The sequence below is a fragment of the Pinus tabuliformis genome, chromosome 5_2, assembly GCF_031772625.1.
Source record: "Pinus tabuliformis cultivar Carrire ecotype Pingquan chromosome 5_2, CPIR1, whole genome shotgun sequence".
Taxonomy (NCBI): domain Eukaryota; kingdom Viridiplantae; phylum Streptophyta; class Pinopsida; order Pinales; family Pinaceae; genus Pinus; species Pinus tabuliformis.
In genome coordinates, this window is record NC_142306.1 from 311,883,700 (window position 1) to 311,896,329 (window position 12,630).

Sequence of the window (12,630 nt, forward strand, 5' to 3'; positions counted from 1 at the left end):
CACACTTTCATGTTTATGTCACTAATATTGTAAGATTATTCTTTCAATGTTTTCGATGTATCTTTTTTTTTCATTTGCACTAAGGAAAATGAACTATTTCAGTGGGTTTGATACTTATCTTGTTGAAGGTGTGTTGTATCTATTTTAACAATCATTTCTTCTATGTGAACTATTTTTCTAGTTGACCAATGATTAATTCATATGTATATTCCTGTGTGTGTTTACTAGATTAGTACTATTACTATTCTTTTAAAGGCTCACTTTTCTCTCCCTTTCAGTAGAGGAACCTTGATACAATTTTCAACTCAACATTCCACAAGGAATTCACACTTTTCACTTGAAAGTAAATGTGCATTACACTCTTGTGTTGACCATCATAGCCAACGAAAATATCTGAGAACATATGGAAGCCATGCCTTACTTCCATAAGGGCTCTTGAACTAGATGGTGGGGATTCTGATTGGGAATTTTCATCTAAGAGACCCTCGTGGTTGATGTATTTATAGCACCGTAAAAAAATGGCACTAGAAGGAGGGCTATATTATAAGATGTGCCTAATGATTCTATTTTGTACCTATTATCTTAATGGATCTTCCATGAATCATAATCCCAGAATGTTTCTACAACCTATCCCTTGGTAATATTTTCATCTCTGCAAACAACTTGATGAATTGTCTTAATTTAAGTTTGATAATGAAGGTGATACAACCATTACTGAGCATGCATCTCTTTTTCTTAAGTTCTATGGACATTATGAAATTGATTATGAAGATCTGGCTTGTATTATTTTCTGCTTCACACTTGAAGGTCGAGTTAATCAACGCTGTCATACCCTACCACCCACTTCCATTCATTTTGCGAACATCTCATCAAGAAGATTCATTTAGCATTTGATAAGTATGATTATAGGGTTTTCCTTAAAATAATTAATAAAATAATAATGAAAAATAATGAATCAATTAAGACTTTTTCTAATCAATTCCTTCACATTTGTTATGAATTTCCTGAACAATACATGGATTGGGATTTCTTTAAACAAACTTTTGAGCTTTTGGTTCATATCTCCTTACATGGTGAATATTAACCCCTTTATGTTTCTTCTTCCCCAACTCTTTTTAAGTCTTGATACAACTCTATTATGTGTCCTCCTCCTTTTCCAACACTCATTGGGGTGCGTCTGTGCATTAATGCTGAAGTTGGGAAATACAAAATTCAGATTGCCAATTTGTATCTTCAACCTTCATCCACCTCTAATGATTCAAATCCAATGGAGGAAACCTTGGACTAGTTCATGGAGCCTAAGATGAAGACTAATATTTCCATTCTTAAATATGATACTAGAATTATTAACCTCAATCTTGAATCTGGTTCCAATGAAAGTATTACTTCTGTAAGGAACCTCTGTCACCCTTTATCATCTACATGTCATGGCTCTGTGTACCATGATCCACTTGATTAATCTTTGCTGACTAGTTCTTCACACTCTCTTGATTTTCAAGTTTCCAGTTCAAATTATGATCGAGTACAAGGTGTTCATAGTACACAGGTAAAAGAGAAGAAAAGTGAGGATTCTTTTGATCTTTCTTTTCTTTTTCAAGCTCCCCTATGTCAAGATGGTGCCCTTCCATTATTGGTTGATTCTGAATCTACTAACCTCAGTAGTTAATTGAATGAAGTTAATTTTATTAATCAATTTATATTCTTGGGAATCCATCATTATAATATTCATGACTTCGTTGAAATATGTAATGATGAGTGCCCAAGTGCACCAGTTGATCTTTCAATTTCTCAAGAAGATTTTGATTTGAAAGAATTATATCTAGAATTTGATCCAACCAAAGAATATTTTCTTACCGAAACTTCCTCTTCATCTCACTATCCCTTTTTCTCTATTGTTTTCGATGCATATACTTATGATGAGGATACTCCATGATCTTCAAGTTATTCATCGGATGAGGTAAATTCTCAATTGACACAAGGTAGTGAGGTTAGGCACAATGAAAATTGAAGTGATCAAATCATTGAGTATCCACTCTACTCCTTGTGATTTTCAATTTTGCATGAGGACAACTCTTCAAATCAAAATCCTCATGAAATTTCTCTATTTCATACATCTCTAGATTTTTTATTACAAGAATATTTAGACATAGATAATCTAGTTGTTGAAGTTGTAAAATCTCTCAAATCAATGATAGAGATAGATTCCATCCAGTTTGTTGTGGTCATATTAAAATTATTTCTAGTGGCTATCTGCACACCATGCATGATCTAATTGAATCTTCAAAATGTGATTTTACAATCCTTGAAAGCTCTGGGACTTGTCAGGAAGTTGAGGCACTTCAAATTGCAATGATGGTTATGTCAGGATCTTGCAACTCTGGTAAGATCCAAAAACTAAGTTAGATCTAGTTTTTCTTGTAAAATTGTTTTCTTTGCATGGTATGAATTGATGTAAATTCCTTCTTGAAATATGTTTGGTATTTCAAATACAGTCTTTTAACTTTCAATATTTGATTCCTAATCAAATTCAATATTCTATTTGAGTCGATTCTTCTCCATGAAAGGCTCTTATTCTTAAATCGGGGTTGGAGTGTGTAACTCTCACAGAAGCATGGAACTACAAAGCTGATCACTTCAAAGGCTATATTTGGTTGAAGGAATCACTTATATTAGATGATTGGAATATATAGCCCCTGTTTTTTCTTGTGAATGTGTTGTAGCGGCTATAACCACCCTCCAAAATTTTTCGTTAGCCTCGGTTTTGAGCCTCCCTTCCAACTTTCACAACAACTTGCCTTGCTTCATCAAGTTCACAAGCTTCAATGTCTTTCTTTCACAAGGGCAACCTATTGGTCATAGCTTGATCCATTCCTCTAAAAGGTTGTTCACCCAGACTTGTCCAACTACAAGTTGAGCAGCTTCCCCTTCAAAATTGTGCATTTTTGGAGGGAAAACATCCTTCCCTCCAGAAATTGTGCAATCCTCTTTGGTAGTCTGTTGGGCTCTAGGATTGCACAATCCTGCCTGCCAACACTCCCAATAGGATTTGCACAAATTTCCCCAGCAAGACTGCTCAGCGTAGAGTTTGCACAAATTTGTGCAGCAGTCAGTAGCTCTACCCAGAAATTGCATAAATCTCCTAGGAAACCAGCTTAGCTCCCAACCATAAAAGCACACTTTTTCTCGAGCAGTCGAGCAGTCTCTTATATGTGCAGTTAAGTTGACCGTTTCCCTCTGAAACTGAGAAAAATAGACTTGCATGCATGGATTGCTTCTCCCAAGCTAGCATGAAAAGACATCCCTTGTTTCAAGAATCTATGTTTAGAAATTGGAGGTTACATTAAAGGAGAAATTCTGAAACTTCCCACCAAGTGTCGCTTCCCCTAGATTCATGGCATGCACATCACAACCTCGATGTTATCAAAAGCATCAACTGAACACTGTAGAGCTCATTCCTCACATCAACCTTATAGCTTCGACATCCCACATCACTTCTAGTAGTAGTCGGCACATTCAGCTCAACTGTTTTGGGGTAAGCCCACTTCCCATGCCTTGTGCTACATTTCTGTCGCTTTTTGTGTTTTCTCTTGTTGGAGTACTGTTTGCTTGATTTCTTTGAATTATTTCTGTCATTTACATATATACTAGCTTGTCCTAGCTCTGTTTCAATTTTCATTGCTATCTCCCTACTGTCGCATGGATGAAGTTGTTTTGCACTAACATTCACCCAACTGCAAACTGCCTCACCCACATGCATGTTGATCTATTTCCTAAATATTTAATTCATGTTTTGCATGCATTGTCAATCACTTCTGATATCACTTCATGTCGCCATGCATTTATTGTCTTAGTTTCTTTCGGTTGCCCGTCGGCAATTCGGGCCAACCATGGCCCAAACTCTACCTTCACCAAGGCTGCATTGCACAATCTGGGGAAGGAAGGCTCACCCTCCTCTCCATATTTGCACATCCCTACCCAACACTAGCCTCTAGGACTATTTTTCACATTTCTGGAGGACAATGGCTACTTGGCCCAAGAAATTAAACAAATATATCCCTAGGCCAGCGGTCCTTCCTAGTTGGAATTGTGCATTGCACAATCCCAACATCCAGTAGCTAGAGTAGACTTTTCATTGTACAGTTACACTAGTCATCTAGTCTCCCAACACTCCAGACTATGCCTTGTACAGTCCTGGAAGTCAGTCTCCCAACCTCCCTGCCGAAATTGTACAACCCTCATGATCATGCACTAAGGTATGTTGCAAGTCAGTTCTCATGCTCATTTTGGTTTTTGACTGACAAATTTCCTAACATGAGTGTTTCCATGTCTCCTGGTATCCCAAGTGTTCATCTACCTCTTAATAGTATAGGTACAATGGTTTCTAGGAGAGAAGAGATGAAGACACCGTTCATAGCACACTTGGGGATGTAGTCGATTAAGTGTCCATGGAATTGCCTACCCATGAAGACATCAAGTTTTTCGTAGATAGGTACATCAAGATATGACAGTAGCAACATCATAATGAGAAACATCATGAACAACAGCTGAAGAAAACATACCAAATCCAACGAATGGAAGAGGGGGGTTATTGATAACACAAAGGAGGAACAAGGTTGCAAGATCAAGTAGGTCCATTGATGATGAAATCACTTTGGAGACTCTGAATATGAAGTGATAGCATGACATGAAGATCACACAAAGGTAGAAGATGGAACAAAGAAGGAGTTGCATATGTTGAAGCAACAACTCAGGAAGAACATGAAGCTACACAAACAAATGAATAATTTGAAATAGGAACATGAACATCATTGGGCACAACATGCACTCATGGATGAAACTGCACCCGTAGAAGTTAAGGATCCATCCGAGTAGCTAACACAGAGAAGACATGGTGACCGGTGTTGTTCGTCACATGCAAGGGATTCATCAACACGCATGTCATTGAGCACATGCATGCAATCCAACCCATTCAACACACTCACCAAGGCGAATACAAGAAGAAAGTCCAAATGGGGCTAAACATGTACTTTGGAAATTTAATGCACATGACCACCAGCACACACTTGAAGATCAACATGGACACTATGCATCGGTGTGTTACTGGTTCAACTGTACCCAAGAAGACCATGCACATATTAGTAGATGATTTGGATGAAGGGGTCAAACCAATGCACCAGTTGCAACAGAGGCAAGAGTTTGCTTCAGCACGATGTCACCATGAGGTGCATGCACACCATCACGGACAACCGAGCTTGGAATCAACTCACCACCTTCACCATCACAAGCATGAAAAAGAGTTGTTCTCATCACAGCGAATTGAGTTTCAGTGATGTCTTGCAAGGTTTTCTCAAACCATCTCGTCTCACATGAGTACATGTGCATTGTAATGTTGAGCCATGTCAAGTGGAACTCAAGTGTCAATGGATGGATGTAACAGTGATAGAGTAGGTGAAGAGTCATGAGGGTAATTGAACTATCACAAAGGGGAATGTCAAGGGTCACCCCACCGTTTTCTATAACTAGTCCCTCATAACTCATTGTAGAGGCTTTTGGTCAGCCAAGCTTCTACTAAGACTATCTTGAAGAAGGCTTGGACAGTATTGTAATGGGCCTTGGCTTCTCCATTGCATGGAGCTAGTACATCATTTTGGAGGAGTAGGCAGATGTGGCTATAACGTTTCACTAATGGGGCTAGTAAGTTTACATGGATGTATTATATGATTGGAACTTATACCTTATATAATAAGAGCCAACACATTTTCATGCATATTTTGTTATTGTAGTTGGACTTACTTGGTTTCCTTAATGATATATCTTGTTTAACTTATGTATTTGTGTATGAACTGATTCACATGCAATTATATGAATCTTTTTGCAAATGTGTTGTATATTTTGTTAACGTCGTCACTGTTCGTGTCCACTTCTCTCTTGGACACCAGACATACCTTTCCTATGAACATTTCTGTAACAAATGTTGCACTCGTTCGGACTGATCCGTGAGTGTTGTACGTGTTATCTTACCTTGTATGTTGTGCCTACAGCATCCAAGTGGATTGGTCAACCAGAAGATGTGTATGTCCTTTTGTGTTGTGTGTTCCTAGCCAAGTTGCACCTAATCCCTTTCAACCTAGAACTTACCTTCACCCTTTTCTCCCACTTTTGTGTTAGAACCTCTCATACATCTTCCTTGACTCACTGCAGCAGTCACACCATTGCTACTGACAGATTTATCCTACTTGCCTTTGTGTGACATCGTGGTTAAGGCATTACCTTACGACTCACTGTTGGGACTCCTACACCAAACAGTCTGAGGTCTAATTGGGAATTCTTGCTGGGGAGATCCCCTTAACATATTGGTCGGTCCAAAACCATCAACATTTCTGGTCCTAGAAGGAGGTCTTGATGACAAGCTATGTCCTCTCATTTGGTTTTGAACCTTTGCATATCTTTCATGGAGTCTTGCACTCTTCTTCCCCCGTGGGGTGTTTTCTGAATCGTGAAGATGTCTCCAACTTGCAGAATCTTTTCGATCTCTTTTCCACTCACACGTATGATGGTGTAGGTGAAGTGGCCTGGCCTAAGCACTTACAAAACCTTATTTCCATTATTCATGAGGAAGATGAGTTTTTTGATGAATAGGTTGGTTTGCTGCTTGCATACACACTTTGCGAATCTCCATTTCGTTGGGTGCTCAGCCTACTAACTGACACCTTGCACTCATTTGAGCAGTTTTGTGATCTTATTGAAGATGCATTCTATCATTTTGATCCAAACCATCTTGACTAGACATTTTTACAGCAATGGAGGGCTCCACATGAATCCATTATTGGTTTTTTCAGCACTTCCGTAACTTGCAGTTTCAAGCTCCAAGGAGCCAAACAAAATTTCCTTATATTTGTGACCGGTTCAAGTACTTCCTTAAGAAATCTTCCCATCCCAAGAGAAAGTTTGAGATCAAGCCTCACTCAACATTCTTCATTGATGGAGCTCTGCAATCTCATGTGTAAGTGGGCACTGTCTCAACTAACTATCCGCCTTCCTCTTATTCAACAACTCCACCACTGCCTAGTGATGTTGAGGATCATGCTCACATACCTGTTCATCCTTCACACCCTCTCAACATCACTTCACTCAATTTTCATGTATATTTGGTTGTCATTCTTTTGATTCCTCATATGCATTCTTTTCTATGACCTCTGTCTTTGCACCCGAGTGTTCCTCCAGATGATGTTGTCTTGTGTTCATCCATTCTAAACTCTTCACTTGTTGTGAATGAGGAACAACCCACTAACAGAGTTGGTGTTGCACAACCAACATGCACTGTCATCCATGAAGAGTATGAGTGGGAGCTTGAGCATCAACACTAGATGAAGGATGAATCCCTTCCATATGAGCCCCCTCTGTTATTTCCTAACATCGTGGGTGAACCTACCATCCTTGATTTTGCATGTGTGTCTTCATCCATAGATGCACCCATTGTTGATATTTTGTAGGACACACCGTATGTTATCCCATCATCCAGCAACGAAGAGGACCAATCATTCATTGGAAATCCACTTGATCTTTCATCTTCTTTTTCTAGAAACACATAGGGTGAACATCCTTCCTCCTCATCCACCCATTTGTGTGATTCATCAAACTACGAGGATGCCGACCAAAATCTTGAATTTTCTGATATTGGTTGTCATTATCTCTTCACCTCATCATCCGATCACGATGTTGATTCACTCGTTGTTAATCCCTCTAAGTCACTGGTGTATGAAGATCCATCTGTTAACAAAGTCAAAACCGCACAGACTGTCAAGGCACTTCAGCCCAAGTTGATGGCTATGTCAGGCCATCGCTGTCCTGAGGTTGGTTTCGCTTCCAACCAGGAAATTGTTTAAAAAATCAAGGTTTCTCATCACTCATCTGTACGCACTCAAGATAAATCTAACACTCATATTTTACTTCCTCCACTTGAACTACATGATCCCATTGCTCATGGATTGGAGGGGTCTTACATTGCAAGCATTTGTGCACGATGCAAGTTATCTTTGTCTATTTCATTTGCTTGCATGTCATGGTCAAGAGTGTGCTTATGCTTCAAAGTTGCACGTAGTGTCACACAACACCATGATAAGTCCATAGACTGCCCCTCATGCAAAAGCATGAACTTATGTCTCGTGGGCACTTTGAATCACGAAGTGTGGTTGTCTTCATTTTTATACCTTTCTTGCTTGCGGTTAGCACAACTAGGTTGCTCGCAGAACAAGCCTTCACCAACATGGGTCTACTAGTGTGCTGGTGGCTACTTCAGAAGTATCACTTCATGTGATCAGGTCCATGTACCATCACTGTAGGAGTAGGAGTAGTGTTTACTTTCAGTTGTTTGCTTGCATGCTTGTTTGCTTACGTGTTTTGTTTGCTTTCTTGTTTGTTTAGTTGTTTCACTTTCATTTTTTCTTCTACTCTTGCTTTGCTTTGTTGATTGTTAGTTCATTCACTTGTTTCATTCATAGGTTATCTTGCATGAAACCATGTATGAATCTTGAAGTGAGCTGGTTAAAGTACAAGAGGGCTTGTACAACTATCACTAGTTGGTTATTTGTCATCTTGCCTCTTTATGATGAGCTTGTTACTTTATTCCATGATACATCGAAGGAAAATATGTATTGTTTGAAGTGAACCTTGGTGTAAACACAACGCTTGCGTGCTAACTAGTGTCACCTTCTCTAGTCGATTGTTTTTGGGTTAAACCTTATCAACTCAGTCAGGTAGAGTAAGGTAAGGGGGAAAACCTTAACAGGCATGTCAGAGATACAATAAACTACCTCTATGCTGGAAAAACCTCTTCTGCTCTTAATAAGTTAGGATCCCTCTTCCGCCTTTGAAATGAATAATGGCTATGCACAGTGAAAAATGAAAAAATGAAAAGTCAAAAATTCAAAATGAAATATGAATAAGGAAAAAGAAGAGAAAGGATTCCTGCATAGGGAATTGATGCAAGTAACTTCTCCGGGGTACTGACCAAGCGCATTGGTAGTGGAGTCATGCTTGTGTTCCTATGTGACTCCACCGGGGTACTGTTCGGGCCTTCTTGCAGTGGAGCAACACCAGAGATGAAACTAAGACTCTGAAGACTATAATGCTTGTGCACCTATGTACCCCTCAACCCCAATCGAAACAAATTTGTTTCCTTGGCTTGGATTGTGTGTCAATCAACCAAGGGTTTGGAAGATGCTACATCTTACAATCAAGTTAGTGTGAAACAAAGATGAGCTGAAAACTGAACAATACTTCTAGAGGTGTTATACTTTCTTTTCATGAACAAAGTACATTCAGAGAGTTGGAGTTCTATCAGTGTTTCACCAAGTGTTGTAGTGGCTACAACCACCCTCAAAATTTATTCCTTAAACTCGTTTTGGAGCCTCCCTTCTAACCTTCATAGTAGCTTGCCTTGCTTCATCAAGTTCACAAGCTTCAGTGTCTTTCTTGCATAAAGGCAGCTCGTCAGTCATAGCTTGATCCATTCCCCTCAAAGGTTGTTCACCCAGAATTGATCCACCTATAGGGTGAGCAGCTCCCCCTTGAAAATTGTGCATTTTTGAAGGGCAAAGAGCCTTCTATCAAGAAATTTCTCAATTCTCTCTAGCAACCTACTGGGTTCCAAGATTGCATAATCTTTCTTGCCAACACTCTGTGTAGGATTTGCACAAATATCCCCAGCAAGGCTACTCAGCCCAGAATTTTCACAAATCTGGGCAATAGTCAACTGCTCTACCCAGAAATTGCACAAAACTCATGGGAAGCTAGCCCAGTGCCCAGCCAAAAATGTGCATTTTTCCTATAGCAGTGGAGCAGTCTCTTACATGTGTAGCTGAGCTGATTGGTTCCCTTCAGGATTGAGTAAAATAGACTTGCATGCATGGGTTTCTTCTCCCAAGGTAGCATGAAAATACATCCCTTATTTCAAGGATCTATGTTTAGCAGTTGGAGGTTACATGCAAGGAGTAATTCCAAAACCTCCCACCGAGTGTCACTTCCCCTAGATTCATGGCATGTGCATCACAACCTTGATTTTATCAGACACCATCAACTGGACACTACAGAGCCCATGCCTTACATCAACCTTGTAGCTCTGACATCCCACATCACATCTAGGAGCAGTCGGCACACTCAGCTTAGCTCTTTTGGGGTAAGCCCACTTCCCATGCCTTGTGCTGCATTTCTATCACTTTTTGTGTTTTCACTTGTGGGAGTACTATTTTCTTGATTTCTTTGAATGCTTGTTGTCGTTTACACATACACTAGCTTGTCCTAAATCTTTTTTAGTTTTTGTTGCTATCTCATTGTTGTGGCATGCATGAAACTATTTTGCATGAACATTCGCCAACTACAAACTGCCTTACCCACATGCATGTTGATCTGTTTCTTGAATATTTCATTCATGTTTTGCATGCACTATCAATCACTTCTACTATCACTTAGTGTTTCTGTTATCACTTAAGAAAAATTTCAAATTCTGAGGATCAGTTTTTCTTTTTTTTTTTCAAAAGATTGGTGTTAGTCATGGTCCGATTTTTCCATGTTTTTTTAGAGTCTAAGTTTTTGAATAGAGTCTTGTTGGTATGGTCAAAAGAGGTTAAGTCTCTGTACTTATCTATCATTGGTCTCATATCACACATAAACTCCATACGTCAAAACTTGCTTCAAGATTCTTATGTGCTACGAAACTGTCTAAGAGCTTTTGTAGTGCAAAACCTAGTCTAGGTGTTTTCGTAGCGCAAAACCCATATTTTGCACTCGATGCACTACGAAATCGAGGATTCGTGTAGATCTCTAGCAAATCTCATCCAGCTGTCAAATCTATCAAAATCAGTTATCCTTACATCATCAGTGGTCAGTCCATACACTTTTCCTATCACATTCAACCGATTATCCTCATCATTAGGCTTGTTAATGTCTTGGTACGCTTAGGTTGCAAGTTTCAAAAAGAAGCCAAGTATTCACAGTCATAATTATGTTTGGGTTCATTCATGAGGAGAAAGTTGGCAAGTGTTCAAATTAGAATTCATTGAAGATCAAGCAAGGAAGTTTTCAAGTGAGGTAGTGATCGAGAATGAGACAGTGTGAATTTTTTTCAAATTTTCATTTTGCTGGAGTTTCATGGAGGGGCCTGCAGAAAGAAAAGATCATAGGTCAAGTAAATGTCTGAGGAATGAACCTGAGGGTTTATATATCATCCTAAAGAATAATGAAGTCTAACAAACCTTCAAATAGGTTGGCTGTTGGAGGTTTTGCGAAAAACTTCAAGGAGGCCATATGCAAGTCACCAAGGAATTTGCTTTAAATTTCACAGGGCTGAATTCCAAAGTTGGAGTGCTTGAATTTCCAATCTCTCCAGAGGTTATATCTACAGTCACTGAGATTACAAGGGGACAGGAAATATGGTTTAAAAATTTCAATTTTGACATGGCCCCCTGCAAGGAATTTCTGAAACCGGAGTTCATTGATTCAGACTTAAACAAGTCAGTGCCCAGAAGTTTTGTCAAAGATTCATATGATAATTTATTTACCTGTATACAGAGGTACTTCACCTATGAAGGGAGGTATCATAAGGTGTATTCTTACCACTTCAAGCTTCTACTTCATTTCACTAGAAAGATATCTCTTGATTTTCCCTTCTACTTATTTCGTAGCCTAGGCAAAATGTGTGACAAGGTTCAGTTAAAGAAGGAATCCTGTAAGACCTCGTTGTTTCATCACGGCTTAGTCAAATTGATCATTTTGCATGAGATCCAAAAAATAGATAGGGAATGGTTTGTGTTCATGTTTATGTTTGGCTTCAAGAATGAAACTGGCCTCAGTCCTTAGGCTACGAAGAGGTCTCTACCAGCAGTTAGTTATCGTGCAGAAACAAGATCGAGGAGATTCATGAAATTCAAGGCTAGGAAAAAGGTAAAGGAACCCACAAGACCACTAGTAATCCAAGACACACCCCAACATTCATAGAAAGAGAAAACTCAGATCAAAGAGGGTGTACATGAACAATCTACAGGTGAAGCAGTCTAGAGAAGAGTAACCAGGAGCCAGTTAGCTAAAGAAAAAGGAAAGACAGTGGTTACTGAGGCAAGCCCGGTTTCAAAGGGAAGTCTGAATGATTTACTTCAGGCTATTGACATTGAGGAGTCTCCTCTGGTCTGAGCAGAGTTGATAGAAACAGGTAAAAGTAAAACCAGAAAGGCCAAAACCTCTAAAAAGCTCAAATTTAATGATCAAGTTTCTGAATTTGTTTTTAAGCCAAGAAGACCTGTGACAAGGCATTAAACGGAGATACAAGAGATGCTACCAGAATCCAGTGAAACAGGGGAGGTAAAAAAATCTCATGAAGCACCTGTGACTTCATAAGAAACATCATCACAGCTGTATAAAAACGATAGAGGTAAGGCAGTTATCTCTCAAGAGGAATATAGTGTTGAAGAGTTGAAAAAGAAGTTGAAGTTAGCAAATATTGAAATTACTAGACTGAAGAAAGCCTCAAGAAAACATGCAATCAAGGAAGCTCATTTTAATAAAATGGAGGCTCTGTTGGAAAACAAAACAATTTCAATACCCGAGGTGGTCAACTGTCATGCTCAATACTACACC